Below are 20,000 nucleotides of genomic sequence, written 5' to 3' on the forward strand. Positions count from 1 at the left end.
TCAGAATTTTCCATCATCTACATTAAGATGGGCTGCAAGACTAGACCTTAACAAGCAGGTGGAGTTGCTACCATCCACAATGCTTAGCTGTGAGAACAAGCCTGCACAGCACCAAGATGGGTAAATATTCAATGAATATATTTATCCTTATTAAAATCTTGTAGTAGAACAACTAGAAAAAAAAAAAGGATCTATATTTAAAAAAGCTGCTACTACCTTCAGAACAGGAAGTAGCTATACATGATATGAGTCTGTGGTGTGATCAAAATGAATGAAAGGAGACAAGGAGAATAGTGTATGCACTGAAATTATTATTCTTAAGTGGTTTGATAAACTGAGGAAATGTTAAAGAGATGAGATGACCAAAGACTTAAGTACAGGAGAAGGTGGAAAATAGCTTTTTAATAGTTCCCGGTGAATAAAGGGTAAATATAGAAATGTGTATGGAGATGAGGGTATGGACAGAAAAAATGGGATATAAGTATTTCCTGAGACCAATTCTGTTGAGGAATCATTAACAGATTAAGGCATAGATTAACCCAATATCATTACTACATGTATTTGTGTTTTACTGAGAATATTTTCAGCTACATTAGTTTATATTAGATACTCCATCAAGGAGTCTAGAGAAGGAGAGGTGATGGGGCCTGCAAGGCAGAGGGAGCAAACTAGTGTTGTTTTGGTTTTGTTAGGTTGTAATTAGAGTTAAGATTTAGGGTATCTTTAAACACATGATAGCTAGCACCTTATGGTATAAATCAACAAAGAATGACCTCACTTTTTTTGTATAGAAAGTCTCATTACTAAGGAAACATATAGGAATTTACTGAGGCAAGTCCTATAGTGTTTGTTTTGGTTTTGTTAGGTTACGTTTTTTTTTGTTTTTTTTTTTTTACAACAAAGGAGACAGCTCAAGGGCACAATAAAAAGCAAACAATTATAAAAAAAAAAAAGCCCGCTACTCGCTGCTCACAAAAAGAATCCAAAAAGGTCAAACACATGATAGCCAGCACATTATGGTATAAATCAACAAAGAATGACCTCACTTTGTTGTATAGAAAGTCTCATTAGTAAAGAAGCATATATGAATTCTCAGAGTAAATAACTCAATTTAATGTATCAGTTTTTGATAGGTTACGTTAGGTTAAGTTCAGGGTATCTTCAGACACATGATAGCCAGCACCTTATGGTATAAATCAACAAAGAGAGACCTCACTTTGTTGTATAGAAAGTCTCATTAGTAAGGAAGCATATATGAATTATCTGAGTCAAGACCTATAGTGTTTGTTTTGGTTTTGTTAGGTTAAGTTTAGGGTATCTTCAAACATATAATAGCCAGCACCTTATAGTATAAAGAATTTTATGACTTTATAGCTTGCTGCTGCTTATGGTTCCTGTGTTTGGCCACATGAAGTTCCCAGACACAGCTGAAAAGACTGCCTCCCTGTTTGGTCTGCGGGACAAGCCATCAGTAGCCAAACTCTTACTTGACTTCATGTTGGACCTGTTGCTTCTGCCATATGGGTGAGTTATCTGCTTTAAATCTCATGGTTACAATAGATTTTGCAAAGAAAGGGAACTATACTGACTTACATATATATATTGTTCCAGTTAGCCCCATGAAAATAATTATCATGACACAAAAAGTGATATAATATTTGATAAATTATTTCTCAATGTATTTGGTGTTAAATAAATAAAGAGTTAAACAACTTGATTATAAGAAAAGAATTGCTTGTATGTAAAATGATCAACCTAGGAACATTTCAACAAAAAAAAATATATATATATATATATATATATATATATATATATATATATATATATATATATATATATATATATATATATATATATATTAGGAATTAGGATGAATCTCCTGGTGACTATATATGAAGCTAATATGGTTTAGATAATTATTTGCTTGTGTTTATGATGTAATGTCATAGACTGTGCGGCACCACAGGCATTGCAAAGCAAATGTAAACATCTATGAAACATCTTTCATATTATCTGATTGTAGAAGCATTGAGAAGAAGCAAAATTGAGAATGAATTCAAATGTGTTTTTTATTTTTAATATTAAGTTTCAGATATTTCTTATAAATGCCTTGTGCTTGCAGTGCCACCCCACTGTCTCAACAGAGGGCCCCTGATGCACCTCAGGACAATGGAGATGGACCACCTGTTCCTGGTGTGCCTGCAGGGATGAGCATTTATACCTTCAAAAGGGTAACTGGAGACTCTGCTCCAAAACCTGAAGACTTAGAGAAGCTGAAGGTCTCTATTGTAAAGTTTTGAGCTCAGATGTATTGCCTCCCTCTTCTGTTGCACTTCCCCTGATTGTTGGGCAGCGAACACCAGATTGTCTGTAGCCAATGCAGCAGAATTACATTTGAGGAGAATTGATGGGAGCATTGAGTGGAACAGCAATGCTGTTATTGCCCCACTGTATGTCTTATTCCTGGGAACATTGCTACCCAAGGACAAAATTGCACATGACAAATTTAAAAATCCTGCAAACACAAGGATCAGACTGGTTAATGCCATACCTTCTGAAATCAAAAGAAGCGTGTAATTTTGCCCCACTTGCAATGAAGGTATTTTTTGAGTGTGTCTGGGGTCAGAATTCAAATGCAAAGTTGAAACAACATGGTGTTACATTCCTACATCACATGGCATTCAATGCTGACAAAGTAAAATTATCACCTGTTGGAAGTGTCCTGTTTGGAGGAGTAGTGAAGGTCATCGAGGAGGAAAAGTGTGATGCAAGACTAAGATCTCTAGCATATGGAGCACTGGCAAAACTGTCTGTCAAGTTGCCAAATCTTCTGCTGTCTCATCCTTCTCAGCTACACTACCTCAGACCCTCATGAACGCTCTCACTCAAGAGGAAGGCGATGTTTTATTAGCCGTCCAAGAAGCCTTGTCTATGATGGCTCCTGTGTGCAAGCAGCTAAGTACTTAAGCCAGGATGAACTCTGCATACTACTGTCAGAGCATGTTTTACATCATAATGCACAGTTAAATCGCACTGCTGTTCACTATGCAGCATCAGTGTTCCCTTTTGACCACGTTCCATCAAGATTCATTCTGATGGTGGCCACAGGTGACAGGTGAGTCTACTTTTCATTATATAGTTTCCTCATTTGACAGAGTTGAGATGAACAGATTGCAGAATTTCCCATACAGTCTTGGTGGCAGTCAGTAACCATCTTCCTTGGTTCTGTTGAAACTAAAAAATTCTAACAAGCCTGCACAGATGAACTCTATGATTTTATCACCCTAACGTGGCAGCTTGATGCATATTTTTCCTATCAGGACTCTCTGCATCAATGGTCATTGAGAGAATGGCCTATATTTTTGGGGAAAGCAGTCAGTTCAAACACAAGCCTTCTGATTTTCTGTTGAGGTCATATCTTTTAAACTTACATTTTAGATTTTGCTTTAAATTTTCTATATTTTTTTATTTATTACCTTTTATCATTTTATTCATTTATATATTTTTATTTAGAATACTCATCTTCAGACTCAGTTTGAGAAACATTGCCCTACCATACCATGATAAATGATCACCTTATGTCAACTCACAAGATGAGGTGAGCTTTCAAATAACTACATGATTACAAGTAGGCTACAGTGTAGTGTATTGATAAAGTACTAATGAACATAATCTAGTCCTAGGATAACTGAATATTTGTTGTCTTGTTCTGTTAGTCATGATGACATACGGAGAGAGTCACGACGACAGCTGTACAAGCCAGTTAAAGAAGCCAAAGATGGAACTCCAACGTATCAAGTTCCACCATTTACTGCAGTATTGAAATATGTCTTGGAACGGGTTGGCGCCTCCCAAAAAGAAAGTGGCTTGATGTTGCTAATCAGCCGGTGCCCTTTTCAATACCAGTAATGGAACAGGTTGGTTATCATCTTTTTAGTTCAGAGAGAAACTTTTCTATCCCTATACAGAGACGGTACTGCTGTTAGGTTTCAAACAGTAGTGTATATGCAAAATTATGCCATGTCAATATGTGGAGTGCCATTCAGAAAAAAAAACATAGAAAATACAGAATGAGACTGGAGTCTTTTGTAAGGTAATATTTTGTGTTTATTACTCCACAGATATTGAAATATTTGGAACACTGTCTTGAGGTAGAAGCTGGTAAGCTGAGTGGCAGAGAAGAAGGCTTATTTTGGTGTGATTCACCAGCTGTAGGGAAACTGGTGCACCGAATCATCAGTGACCATGAACAAAAAATTATATCTGGAGTTCAAGAGAAAGGTTGGTTTGTACATTAGACACATTGTCATAGATCAGATATACTTCACTTGCATTTCTGCACTTCCCTCCTGAACCATGAATACACTCTTGCAGCTATCCTTATCCTCACTTAACATCATCCATAGGTTCTTGAAAACTGCAACTGAAGGCAAAACGACATATAACAAAACCATAATGTTTATTTGCAGGTCCAAACCCCTTCATGAGATACATAGGATTTGCTGAACTTGCTGCCAATGCCTGGTCTGCTGTGGCTCTGGAATCCATCCTAAGAGTGGTGGCTGTTGCTCCTGAACACTTCACTTCACACTATTCATTAAAAATGGACTGGATAAGAGTGAGATATGAATTTAGTGCTGGATTTCCCAAATTAGGAAATCTGTGCCTGAATGGAGTATGTTAGAGCAGGGTTCTTTAAAGTACGAGATCATCATTAATTTTTTCCTAACTTTAGTAACTAAATTGTCCGTCATAGATAGATAAATAAATACCAAATACAATGAGGTGTGCACTGGAGTAGTAATGGCTAGCTGCTTGAAGTATGATCATAAAGGTTTTGCATAAATTCAAACTGGATCATAAAAAGAAATTTGAAGAGTATCTTTAGATCTTCACTGGGTTCATGGGGTCCGGGTGGCTCAGTGAGTTTGATGATTGGCGGGTGACCAAAAGGTTGTGAGTTGAATCCCACCTCACAGCGGCTGCTTGGTGAGAGGGGTAGTGCTCTCTTGTAACTCCAGCCAAGCTATATATTCTTAGCTACTTAGCTGAGGGGATTATTTAATTATTAATAATTAATATTTTTTCATTATTTTCACATGGTTCACCAAGGATCTCACGCGTACTGATGAAAACAGAATATGATAAAGTATAAAAAATTGTCATAGGGCAGTTCTGCCAGATGAGTTTAGAAACATATTTTAGTGCATATACAACTGTAAAATCCTTTATTGTTACATTACTGATATATTGATAGCTGCAGTGTCCAGTGATAACTTAGTAATAACTTACACCAATTATTTCAGAAATTTATACTCCGAGGCAGCTACTATGGGGAGGTAGCAGCCCACCTATTTGGAGTTGTTGCCGGCCAGATTCAGAATCAGCAGGAGTTTGAAAAAACTGTTTATCAAATTACTAATATTAAAATTTGGTGTTAAATAGTCATAATATGACCTTAAAAATATAGCATAATTCTTGCTTTGTTTCCTCAAAAAACTTTTGAGAACTTTGTGTGCCCCCTCTGTGCAGCGTGTGGACAGCCAGGAGAGCAGTGTGCTGGCGCTGGGCCACAGCTACTCAGACAGCATCAGCAACATGAAGAAATCAGGAGTATATCTGGAAGACTGGCCAGCATATGAGTCCATTATTCAGGAACTGGGTAAGGGTAATGAATAGTGTCTAGAAAGGGCTGCTTCCTATATGAGTAGATGAAATGTCTCAAAAGATAGGTCCCTTGTTACAGACCATTTACTATATACAGATTTTCCTTGACTTAAGATGCTTTGGCTTTATGATGGTGCAACAGTTGTAGAATTTGGTTGATACCATATTTCAATTTATATATATATATATATATATATATATATATATATATATATATATATATATATATATATATATATATATATATATATATATATATATATATATTTACAGATAGATAGTGGGTGTGAGTTTACTTAAGATATATTCAACTTAAAATGGGTTTCTTGAAACATAACTCAATTGTAAGTTGAGGAGCAGCTGTAGCATTGTTCAGTTTCATCAAATAGAAATCAGTGTACTCTGCTTGACTTATTTCTATTTTGTTTTGTAGTAAAAAAGCTGCTGTTTGAGAACAGTCCTCTTCAGAATGCCCTAGTGGTGGCTCTTGGGGAGATGGCCCGTCAAGCTCCTCTGCCTCTACCTGTCGGAGCAGAGGATGTGGATGATAAAAAAGTCACATTGCTGGGTTTGGTGAAAGCTCTTGTGCAGATATTCAACAACAAGAAACTCCCATCTAAAGTAAGTTGTGCTGCTCAGACTTCAAGTACGAAATTCATAATTGTCATTACTGTTATATGCCTCATTCACTGCCATAACATTTTGTTTCAGATACTGAAAATGAGATTTATATATTTCAGGTTCGTGAGCAAGCAATATCTACGTGTGGGCACCTCTGCGTTGGTCAGCCAGACATTCCTCACAAGAAAATAATTTTGGAGGCTTTCTTGGCATTAGCAAAGGAGGTAGCTTTGAAAAAGATGTATTACCATTATTGGCAGGATAAATAGGAGCAAGTGCTTTAGTTGATGAACACAGTTTTTATGGGAAAATTATCATACATAAATTTTTATCATTATATATATTTTTTACTTTCTTAAATAGGTATTTTATCTATCTTTCCAGACCAATGAAATTGAGGTTCATTTTGCTGTAGGTGAATCTTTGGCTGACTGTTCTCTTGGAAGTGAGTCTCCATCTGCAAGGAACCTGTGGACAGAGGAAGACCCAACCCTAGTGGAAACAAGTGGAGTTACAGATGATAGTATGGAGGAGGTATGATAACTTGCAAACTGTATATATGAGATTAGTTCAATTAATAGGTACTTTTGAGTGAGTTATGTAAGATATTAATGTATTTGAATTGTCTTTATATGTATCAATAGCATATCAATTTATAGTATAAGTATTTTGAGATTGAAAACAGGAACATTTTTTATCTGTGGAAGTCTTCTGGGCTTGATAAACCCTACCACTGCAGCAGCCCAAAAATTAAATAAGTGTTTCCATTTCTGCAGGAAATTTATCGGTTGGGCTTACATTTTTATTTACTCTTACAGTTTTCAAGGCAGACAAACTATAAAGAAATAGAGACTCAATTTTATCATTATCAGTTACCATTTAAAGGTTGTCTGTCTTCTGCAGAAGGAAGAAAGTCCCTCAAAATAATGTACCCAGGAAAGCAGTACAGATATATTTTCCTTCATTAATTCAAATTTCTAGTGCACACTGCTTGAATATCTCTCATCTTATTTTACAGACAATCAACATGCTTTCCATGAAGCATCTCATTCTTCTGACCATTATTGTTGTCTTCATCAGTACTCACCCCATTTCTCATACAGGAATTGAATTTATAAATAGGAAAATAAATAATTGAATCTTTGATATAGGGTACCCAAGACGAGAGAGAAAAAGACACAGATGAGGCAATGGAGAAGGACTACATTGCTCCTGAAGGTATAGTGTTCAGCTTTATAAATATTATTGTAGCTACAGGTGAGATATACTCATGCAAATTTGATCTTGTGTAACATTCAACTCAATTGAAGAGAGAATAACTTTGACCCCTTATAAAAGCAGCCTTGGTAGTAGTAGTAGTAGTAACACCCCATAATAATACTTTCCATTCAAAAGTTGATCCCCTGAACTTCATTACATAAAGATGTTAAAAACTGGTTTGTAAATACAAGAATCTTTAGTAGTTAAGAAAATACATAAAAATTGTACTTTATCACCCAGGTGCTTCTGAGCAGCCTGAAATAGCCATGGATACCAGTGAAGATAGAATGGGTGGGACTGCAAGCAGTGAGGATGTTGAGACAGATGTGTTAACCTGGTTGTTAGGAAAACTCCTGGACAGTTACGTCAACCAGACTCATCCCAATGTCAGGCAGGTGTGTTCTCCCCTGCTACTACTTGCCAAATAGTTGTCACCATCCTTCTAATCTTGTACTTTGATGAGAAAAGTAAGTCAAATTAAGTATTAAAATATTAGATATTAAACAAATAAATAAAGGAATTTTAGATCATAAGCATTAAAGTATTAAAAACTTTGTTTTCATTATCTATCTTTGAATCATATCCATAAAACTGACATGCAGGTAATCACCTCCAGCTACCATTATTTTCTGCTAATGTGAACATTTTATACAGGCCTCATGCATTTGGCTGCTTGCTCTACTGAAGAGGTGCAGAAATAAGCCAATAATTCAGCAGAAATTAATCAGGATCCAAGGGCATTTATGAATCTCTTGGGTGACAATAATGGTAAGCCTCTGAATGATTTTTAGGAGTGTGAACTGTGAAAGTGTATATTTGCACCTAGGTACTAACACCTAGATTCTGTGCTTCCTCCTTGCCTCCCCTTCAGAAGTACAAAACTTTTCACTTCTCATTGGTTATCTTCCTATTGCAATTCCTGTTCCTAAGTGCACCCTCAATGGAAGAATGACAGCAGGTGTCTATTTGTTATTATCCATACACTTCATCTATATACACAATCATCCTCTCATCTCCTTCCCTCCTACAGTTTTATGGTCTGAAGTATTTTCTCATTTTACATTATTAATTACTCACCTAAACACTTTGAAATCTCACTAATCCCATTCTCAATGCAGCCAGACCATCTCATTGATTAAGGTTGAATTCTTATTTCACTAAACAGTTTTTACTCACCATCATCCATTCCCAACATCAGTCAGACACATTTCCTCCTTCTGAATCTGGATCTGGATTAATGATGCGCAGGGCATCAGGTATACCGGTGCATAACATGCATATTTGTTGGCTGTTGGGGGGACGGGGGTATATTTACACTGTATATTTTCTGTATAGTATTTTATTATTTTCTATTATGTTTGTATCATATTTATTTCTGCTGAACAAACATCTTTCTTTTATTATCATATACTATTATTATGTATCTTTCCTGTCGTAAAATTGAAGTTGTATCTTCCTTCCAAGCCAACTTACACAGTAATTGCATATAGTCAGCCACAGCTGCTCTACCATATTTCATCATCATCCATGTATTTATCTGCATCTGCTGTTCTTTCACACTTCAAACTTACAAAAATGTACAAGATTTTTTCTTTTTATATTCTCTGTCATAGCTTTCTTTTCTCTTCACTGCCACATACCTTGTTTCTTTAACCAAAAACATTTTCTAAAATATTAGCAATAAACGTGATACCAACTTATGTTTATAAATAAATGAGGTCCCTTCTTAAATATGTTATATACTCACATATCATCCCATCCTTGGCTTTTCTTAATGTGCTTATCTGCTGTCTGTAACTGTCATTTTTCTTCTTAAAAAGAGACAGCTCAATGGCAAAATTAAAATAAAAAACCCATCTACAGCACTGCTCCTACAAAGATGGGAGTAAAAGTATTCTAAAAAGATGGTCACATTCAAAATATTAACTTTTCTTTCAGATTTAGTTCAAGATGCAGCTTCTAAGGGTCTAGGTGTGGTGTATGAGTGCTGCTCTGAAGCTACCAGGCAGTCTATGGTGGAGGGTCTGGTGCAGACCCTGACGGAGGGAAAACGTAGCATACAAAATGTCACCCAAGACACAAAGATCTTCAAGGAAGGAGAACTGGGCCCATCAATTTCAGGGTAAGTACCTGAAAAGAGTGGAAGGTGTCTTTTCAGCTGTAGTTTAATTGAACTTAGTGATATTTGTTTAATCTATATATACTATACTTAGAATTCTCTATATGCATCTCAGCCAATCTCATATAATAGGCATGAAATTTTTGGAAATTTACAAGCTAGGGTTGAAGTTGTTGCATTTTCTCCAACTCTGACTCCAGCTCCAGGCATTAGGGTTGGGAATATCATATTTATTTACTTATCAAGCTTTTATTTATTTTACTTTACAAAAAATATAGTTAACAATAGTAACATTTCCCCCAGAGGCCAGTTGTCCACTTACCGAGAGTTATGTTCTTTGGCCACGGACCTCAACCAGCCACATCTGATCTACAAGTTCATGAACTTGGCCAACCACAATTCTGTTTGGAACTCTAAGAAGGTTTGCATATTGTGAAATTATCTGTGTATAGCACTCGTTTTACAATCAACTGCCTCTCAAGTTATATATGTGCATGCAATTTTATAGCTACTCCATGTTTATTCATTTCCACAAACATGAAGTCTGACATATATGATAAAAGTTTTCCTCTTGCATGCATCATCAGTTCCATCAATGTAGAATTTCAATATTGATTCAAATAAAATTGAGGATAATCATGTTATCTTATCATAGATTAGCGACACTTTGTTATGAAAAAAGTAAGGCTCATGTTACAGTGGATGAAATGTCTTAGCTGATCATATTGTGTCATTCTAATATTTCTACTCATTTCAGGGAGCTGCCTTTGGTTTTAGCACCCTCGCTTCACAAGCAGGATCTCAGCTTGAACCTTACCTGCCTCAAATTATTCCAAAGCTCTTTAGGTATCAACATGATCCAACACCAAAGATCCAGCAGCCTATGTCTTCTATATGGAATGCTCTAGTCACTGATACTGCAAAAACTGTAAGTTTTTTTTTTGTTTTGTTTTTTTTTTTACATTGCGGCCTATTGCGCCGGTAGATCCTAGAATCTAGAGTCCGGGTTGATAGGTGGTCTTCTGGACAGCATGTGGGTAGTTTTAAGCCACTCGGCAGTTTAGTATATATTAAGAGTTAACAATTTTAATTTAACTTAATATTGTGTGTGTGTGTGTTTTAATTATCACTACCCCTGATCTTTAGATACATACTGCTTTTACTGTTTCTTTGCAGATTGAGAAGTATTTCCACCCAATTCTAAATGATCTCATAACGAACTTGACAAATAGCTTGTGGAGGGTTCGGGAGTCATGCTGCAATGCCCTCACAGATCTTTTACGGAGACAGTCTGCATCTCATGCTGTTGACAGAATAAGTGAAATTTGGGCTATACTCTTTAGAGTCCGTGATGACATCAAAGAATCTGTCAGACTGGCTGCAGATAAAACATTGCAAGCTATAAGCAAGAGTTGCATTAAGGTAAGGACATAGGTGTTTATCATTACAGTCCATTTCATGTGGCTAACAGAGTAGGAGCCAGAAACCCATCACCATCATCTCTAGCCATTATTAGTCCATGGTAGGACAAGGCTTTCCCAACATTCTCCACCTCTCTCTCTGATTTTAGTGTACTCCATCCTGCTGTGTAATGCTTTAACTTCTCTCCACCTGATCTTGACTCTTACAATTTCTATGTGTCCACTCTGTTGCTTTGCTTTTCCATCTTTTATCAGTTCTCTTCATGATATAACCATACTAAGTCCATTTCTTATTCTTAATTATTATTAAACTAACTTCATCGTTTTGTCTGTTCCCTAATCCATGACATTTGCTTTCTGTCTTTCCATGGTATACCCAGCATTTTCCCCTCCATTCATCTTCATTTGTTTCCTACCTCTCTCTTACGATCTCTTGTTAGACACCAATAAAGTCAGTAAATAAGGAAGCACTCATAATCAGAGGATATTACCTAGTGAATGAGATCCCCAGAATAATCAGTAATTGTGCACATGCATGCAGACCAAAAGAAATGCTTGCCTTACTTCACTCAACACACGGCACACACAAACAACACATTATTACCATACCCAGAATTGTATCACTTGCAATGATGACAATACTCAGGCTCACTCCTCGAATGTAGGTGGGGAGGGTTCTGAGGGGAGCGGGGGGCAGTGGGGGTGATAGGAGAGTTAGTGGGCTGAATGAGGAGACTGGGCAGGGCAAGGAAGCAGGGTGTGAGTAAGGTACAGTACAGTATGAAATTATGGTATGGTATGATTTAAGGATCTAGGATTGTGTGGATGACGGGGAAGATAGGTATAGTAAAGTATGCATGGGTGTGTGCATATGCCCCAGTAAATGATAAGGGAAAGAAAGGCAAAAGTGAGATGACAAGATTTTGGGAGGACTTTGGACAGTGTCTGAGAACTTTTCGGAGTGAAAGATAAATTCTTGTGTTAAGGGACATGAATGCAAAAGTTGGGGTGTGGATGGAGTGAATGAGAATGGACAATACTTTGTGGATGTGCTGAAAGGGGTTTGTTCTTGGCAAATACCTTCCAGCACAAGCTAATTCACAGGTATACCTGGGCAAGGGGAGACATGAGTGCAAAAGATTATATAGATGTAGACATGAGATTGAGACAGGATGTATAGATGCAAAAGTTGTGAGAGGAATGTTTATGAATGATTTAATATTACAAGAAATATTCAAGTGATAGTTCATGCTAATTTATTTGTAAAACCTTACAGGTGTGTGATGGCACTGGTGAAGAAAGTGAAAAGATGCTGAAAGAAGTGTTGCCTGTCCTGCTGACATCAGGCATCACAAGTACACTGAGTGAAGTCAGGAGTGTCAGTCTGCAAACTGTGTCCAAGCTGTGTCGATCAGGGGGATCCATGGTAAAGCCTCACCTGGGGACCCTTATCCCAGCCCTCCTGGAAGCCCTCTCTGGCCTGGAATCTCAGTCTCTTAGTTATACATCTGTGAGATTAAATGAAGATGACAGGGAGAAGCTAGACATTGCAAGAGTGGCAGCTGCACGAAGCACTCCAATGATGGACACTTTGAATTATGTTTTGCAATTTGTTGATGTTGATGCCATGGAAAAGTTGATTGGAGGTCTGATTGATGTTCTTAGAAGTTCTGTTGGTCTTACCAGCCGAGCAGGTGCTGCTCATGTTGTGGAGACATTGACTCACACTTGTCCTGCTTCCCTTGAAAAGTACACTGGAAAACTACTTGCAGCCCTTGTCAATGGACTGAGTGATAGAAATCCAGTAGTAAGAAAGCTCTATGCCAATGCTATAGGCAACCTTGTTAAAACAGCCAAACCTTCAAGTATAGAGAAGCTTCTCACAAAGCTGCAATCATGGTACCTAGAAAAGGAAGAGGACAGTGTGCGTTTCAGTGCTGCCCTAACCATTCGAAGTATGCACTCACAACATAGTGATATTATGAAGCAACATGCCAGCCAAGCTATGCCTCTAGCATTTTTAGGAATGCATGCAGAAAAGACTGCAGATAATGACCCAAGTGGTGGTGCAATATGGGAAGAAATATGGTTAGACAATACTCCAGGTACAGAATCTGCCATAAAACTTTACCTGACAGAGATTATCGGCATCTGTGAACAAGCCCTACAAAGCTCCAATTGGTCTATGAAGGCTCAGACTGGAAGAGCCCTCTCTACTGTTTCCCAGAAACTAGGGTCAAGTATGACTGATTCACTTGTTGCAGCTTTGATTACACTTCTCATCAACAGTCTTCAGGGAAGGACCTGGGAAGGGAAGGAATCACTGGTAATAGCACTTTCAAATGTATCGGTGGCTACTGAGTCTTTGTTAGCTACCTTAAAGCATCCAGAAAGGGATGAGCTTTTAATAGATGATGTGGTAAAAGTCCTCACCAGAGAGGCCAGCAAGGAGAAGATGGCATACAAAATTCCAGCAATCAAGGCTCTTACTACAGTCTTAGATACATTTCAAATTGATCGATTTGAGCAAGTCTTTGATATATGTCTTCCATATTTGACACATGTAAGTATTATTCATTTATCTTTTGTTTGCACTGTTTATAAAAAGTGGACAAAACAATACTTTTTGATAAAATCAATTTCATTCATCATATCTCTCAAATCTCCAGCTGGTGGAATATGTCTTAAGAAATCTTTTTAAATTAAACAGGTTTTATAAAGTCAGCAGTTTGAATCATCATTGTTGACACTGATTATGTTTTGAAAATATCAAAACAGGACAAGCAAGACAAAGATGATGCAAATGAGGAAGAACACAGCAAAGCTGAAGTTTCATTAAGATGGGACCTAATAGATGAAATGGTTCACTCTTTGGGGCGTGCTTGGCCGAAGTCCAAAGAAACACAAGGTATGAGAGTGTTGGTAATGGCTATGATATATGCAGATGAAGCTACTTGCACATAAGATAATTAGCATTCAGGTCATCACTTCCCAATACCATGAAAAAATAATACAGAATTAGTGTGACATTACAACATAGGCCAGAGATATGTCTTTTTTGTTTTTAATGTCTCCATCTGTGGACTTCGCACCTCACACTATCATACCTCATCCTTCTATAGCCACTCTTTTTCAACCACTTAAAATTCAATGCTATGAAAAATATGCAAAAAGTCTAAGTGCCTTCATTTAGTGTCCTGTTTTAATTCTTTCTTACTTTCAGAGAAATACAGTGAACGAGTTGTAGAAATGCTGAACAGCAGTGTGTCACGTGTTCCACGCAAGACTCAGCTGAGCATCGTTGGTGCCCTAAAGCATTTCTGGGCCCGTCACTTTCTACTTCAAGAACTCCCATCTTCCCTGGGAGCCCCACTCTTTGATCCACTATTGCACCACACCTGTCGGATCTTCAATTACTGTCTTGGTAATATTGAAATTTGAACAAAGACAAAAGAGCATTTAATACTAAATAAGTGATTCAAAAATGTTTAGTGGACCCTCATAATTAGCGATCTCATATTTGCTGACCATTAATTAGCAAGTTTATTCTAAAAAACTGAAAAATGTTTGAGATTGGCATAAAAGTAAAAATAATACCACAAAGGCTCTCCCTAGATGATAGATAGATAAATAAATAGAACAAATAGATACATGGCTGACATAAAAAGAGGGAGTGGGAGGGTGGGGGCTGTGCACTTATCTCCCTTCCTCACTCACTCATTATCTGTTCTCTACCTTTCCTTCCTTATCTTTTCAACCTGTTTTGTATAGTTGTGCATGTGTGTGTGTGTGTGTGTGTGTGTGTGTGTGTGTGTGTGTGTGTGTGTGTGTGTGTGTGTGTGTGTGTGTGCGCCCCCCCCCTCTCTCTCTCTCACACACACACACACACGGTTTTGCATTCCTATTTCTTGTGGTTGCCACATGATGAGAAAAAAGTTTGCTGAAAAAAATAAAAAATGTGGATTAGCTGCTTGCTGCAGATTTGTAACTGCATGAACAAGTGAAGTATGTTACTTTTTTACTGTTTTTTCTTTAGGAGTCGCCAAGTACTACAGTCTGCGCAGAGAATCTCTAGTGGTCCTAAATGAGTTTCTGGAAAAAGTTAGAGGTAAGTGTAACCTAAGGTTTTGTGCGATGAAAACCTGTCCCTATGATGGTGTGCAGACAATTACAGTGACTTTTCATTTTCTTCCTGAGACAGTAGCACTCATGATTCTCTGATACATTTCCCTATTCATGTTTGTCTACTGATGTGCTTGTCATCTTCCCTTGAAATACCCATCCCTTTACAGATTTGTGGCCTTTAAGAAACCTGAAGATAGTGGTGTTATTCATGAAACTTGATAAAAAAAAAAAAAAGTAAAAAAAAAAAAAAAAAACTTGGAACACTGTTTACCGTCTTTGCAATATCTGTGAATGATTTCCAAATTAGTATTTTACTATTTTTGACTCAAGACTTGTAGTAAATGACATGCAGTCTAAGTGATCTCATTTTGTTATGTAAAATGGTACTTACTAAATAATGCTCTTTCTTATGGCAGACAATGAAGTATTGGTGGTACGATTACGAGTGGAGCTTCTTTCTGGGGTGGAAGAGGCTCGGAGAGATGCCCAACCAGATGTCCAAGCTTTGGCAGCCTCTGCTAATCGGATACTTCATTTAGAGTCAAGTGATCTCAAATAATCCCATATGAAAAATCAAGATTGAATTAGGCTCAAAGTGGGGTAAGTTTTATTGAGATTAATTCCAGATATGAAGAAAATATATTGCTCAGTACAGACTAGCATGTAGTTACATAAAATTACATATATTCAAAGTAGAGACCATTGGTAAGTTGAAAGATTATTTAGTTTTTTAACATTTTATTTGTTTTATTTGATATATACTTACTATCATATGAATTGTAAATAAATAAATTAAATGTATTTTGGATTGTTTATAAGTTACATGATGCCCCAGGATCTGATAAAAATATGGGTTTATATATAGCTTGACCTCCTGCATTGTGTATGTACACTGCAGGAAACAAAGTGAGTGCTGATAGCTATGATAATTAATAAAATAAAGTTATTTATTTCTGAACAGGGCTATCAATTAACTGATGGTTTGTTTAATAGATTATTGATTTTTTTCGTTTCATAGAAAACTTCCATCAATATGGTAATTCATTATCCCATTTATGAGTGAAAACTTAAAGAACAAAGGAGACTGGTTGATAATATATGTTTTTAATCTTTTTTTTTTTTATTATTATTATTATTATTATTATTATTATTATGCATCTGGTCAAATAGTTATTTTTAAAGCATTGACTATGAACAAGTTGATATGGTTTCCAATATATGACAAATGTAAGTTTGAAGGTAAGCACTCAATAAACAATAACTTCGTAGTTTTAGCAATTGGCATGGTACTTTGTTTACATTACTTTTTTTTGTGGTTCTAAGTTTTGTATGACATTCACTCCATACATGATATGGTTCCCTGTACACTTGATTATTGTCTATATAGTATGTATGCATTAGGGTTATTTTGATTCAAATCAGAGTACAAAAAATAATATGATTTAATTCAAAAGGGAAGTTGATAAGCAATTGAAATGCAGGAAAAAGGGAAAAGATGCAGAATGTGATAGTGGAGTGCTGTATGGATGCATTAATTAAGTTTGCTTGCATTGTACTCCTTTACTGGCCCTGTATGAAGCCAGGCACTGATGAACTATTGACTGATATTCTCCAAGCAAAAGTTAAGCACAGGGTAAAAGGTTTTCATATACGTAATAATAATTGTTTTGAAATATGAACTCAGCTTTTTTATATACACAGTAATCTAATGTGATCTAATAATCCAGACTTGCTAAATTAAATAACAAGTTGGGTGCTTTGAGCAGTAGTCTGAAATGCTGTGATGTAGCAGCATGAGTGACCTCCCCCACATGTGCTGGGTTTTTTCATTCCCACTATTCAGTCACATTGCTAATTTATAAGTTATTGTTGTATGTAATAATGTCAAATGTAATGACTCCAGCAAATAGAGAAAATAGTGACAAAACATACAACTTTTTTTATGTTAGATTATTCCAACTCTAGTGTATATGCATGTATGTGCATTGTGGAGATGGAATCAAGCACACATGCACTTCTGTGTGGTAAGAGGCAACTAATAGGTAACATGCTTCCTACATTTCAGCAGGAGGACTGGATTGGGGTCTGGACTGCCCTACCTCAATTATTATACTCCAAAGATAGTAAAAATTGTCACAGAGTGAAGGAGACTTTATGCTGAACCCTGTTGTATTGGTACACCTTTGACCTGTCACAGGTCCAATATAGGATAACAGGTAGGTTGAGGTAGGTAGTACAGGACCTGGATCAACAGTAGGTAGAGGTACCACAAGCAATACATGCACTTGGAGTCCCGTGTTCTGTAGGGTCCTCCAATATGTATTAAGTATCATAAAGAAATATATTTATTCCGTGATATTTTAAGATAAATAATTACTCTGCAAATACAGGAGTATACATTATGGGTGCCTAAAACTACCCCAAAGGTCTAGAACAGGTACATAAGAACATAAGAACATAGGGAAACTGCAAGAGGCCGGGTGGCCTACACAGGGCGGCTCCAGAATCCCCCCCCACTACTCACGGTGGGTGAGGTGTAGTTACAGGGGTTACAGGTAGAGGCTTGATCCTCGTTATACTGGCGGTACCCAGGCACGCATCCAGCACCCCGTCACCTTACTGCACCCACACCTCACTGCTACCTGTCGTCCTCGTCCATGTAGCTATCCAGTCTACTCTTAAAACAAGCTATCGTCCCTGCACTAACTATGTGATCGCTGAGTCTATTCCATTCCCCCACCACCCTATTACTAAACCAATGCTTGCCTATATCTCTCCTAAATCTATACTTTTCTAATTTAAATCCATTACTGCGAGTTCTATCCTGCTGGCTAATTCTCAGTACTTTACTTATATCACCTTTGTTGTAACCCTTGACCCATTTGAATACTTCTATCAGATCTCCCCGCACTCTTCGTCTCTCTAATGAATGTAAGTTTAGATGTTTCAGCCTATTTTGATATGGGAGGTTCCTCAGCCCCTGAATCATCTTGGTCATCCTCCTCTGAACTGATTCTAGCAAGTTGATGTCCATTCTGTAGTACTAAGGGAAGAGGATGGAAGTTGTGAAGGCCTTGAAGGATGGAAAAAGTAAAGATGGGAGTAAACGCCATGGAGGCGGATTTTCAATAAAATTATAGTTTATGCAAAAAAAAAATGATCAGAAGAGTTGTGTGAGGTGAAATATAGTAAATCGGGCATGAAAACGAAAGGGAAAAAGAAGGCATACAGACGAGAATGTGTGAAGGGGCACCTCCACGAACCCAGTCGTTTTTATATTAAAATTACATCCTGAGAGATATACCCAGTAGTAGTTTCGCTTGCACTACGTGATATCAGTCGTGGATGTAGGGCAACTCCCCCCCCCCCTGTCACCAGTTACCTGTCTGTTTCTTGACATACATTTTATAAAGACGTCTTGAGACTTCGGGTCCCCTTACTCATGATGGATATATAATTTATAAGCCAATAAATATCGGTAATTCAAAGAGAATAAAGACATGTTCTCGATCTGTAACACATGGTTGGAGTAATGGCGAACTTACCACCGATGTGTAGATGATGAACACAACCAAGGTAAGAGAGAAGACAGCATCACGGGGCAGGGAATGACTACCAAGATTGGAAGAACTACTATCAGGAAGGAAATGTGCTATACCTATTTATTATCATCTTTCTTAAGCATACAAAGGCTCACAGATGTAGTAGAGCGTAGTTGACTTTCATTGTATTCTGAGATATGATGAAATATTTATATCAGATAAGTATACATAAGTGGCGGGCGGCACATGAAACCACATGATTGTGATCTATTAATCTTGAGGCCCATTCAGCAAAAATAAAAATAAGAAAATCAGATGAAATACTACATAAATAATAACAATTAATGCACGCAATGGTAATAATGGAGTATCACTTTACAATTTAATTAAGGGTGATGTGTTGAAGAAAATTAATTGGGATACGAATAGAACGCCCACCTTATTTCACTTGGCAAGATAATTACATCATCGTGGCAACTCATGATATATGAATAATCGATTTTCTCTCTCTCTCTCTCTCTCTCTCTCTCTCTCTCGTCAATCGACAAAGGCCCGTTCCCCCTTTTTAGGGGGTAAATCCCACACACTCTCTCTCCGTTCCCAGACACGATGCGGGGAAGGGCAAATATATTGACCATGGGAAGGGGCTGCCGTCCTTTTAACCCTGGCCAGGAACAGCTGTCACGCGGTCACTGGTATGGTCACGTGTGGTTCTCCTAGCCTCTTCTTCACCACGTGGTAGACATCAAGTTGCATCTATATATTGACTTATTAATAACAATTAATGCGAGGAAGCTTTATGGTAGTACGTGTACAGCTGTCAAAATTAATATCCGAATATCGTCCTTATTCTTTTGCAAGCAGTACTAGAACGAGTTGTAACATTCGAGAAATTCATCACTGTATGCGTAGATGGAGCAAAGGGGATATATATATATATATATATATATATATATATATATATATATATATATATATATATATATATATATATATATATATATATATATATATATATATATATATATATATATATATATATATATATATATATAAAGAGGCTGAATACATAGAAGCAGGATATAATAAATTTATAGTATTTGATGCTTTTGTTTTAATACAACATAGTAGTGGTATATTTTATAATCATTTTCTAGTTTTGTGTTTCCAACTATGTAATGTACGTATACGTCGCCCTGCCGCCGTCCCGCCTTCCGCCAGACCCACAGGAAGTCTTTCTTTAAC

The 20,000-nt window shown here is 37.0% G+C and overlaps 1 pseudogene; it reads left to right on the forward strand.

The window, feature by feature from the left end:
• Positions 1–9: 9 nt before the first annotated feature.
• LOC126994195 (proteasome adapter and scaffold protein ECM29-like) lies at positions 10–16,892 on the forward strand (annotated as a pseudogene).
• Positions 16,893–20,000: the final 3,108 nt, after the last annotated feature.

Source organism: Eriocheir sinensis, unplaced genomic scaffold (genome assembly GCF_024679095.1).
Source record: "Eriocheir sinensis breed Jianghai 21 unplaced genomic scaffold, ASM2467909v1 Scaffold744, whole genome shotgun sequence".
In the NCBI taxonomy this organism is placed as follows: domain Eukaryota; kingdom Metazoa; phylum Arthropoda; class Malacostraca; order Decapoda; family Varunidae; genus Eriocheir; species Eriocheir sinensis.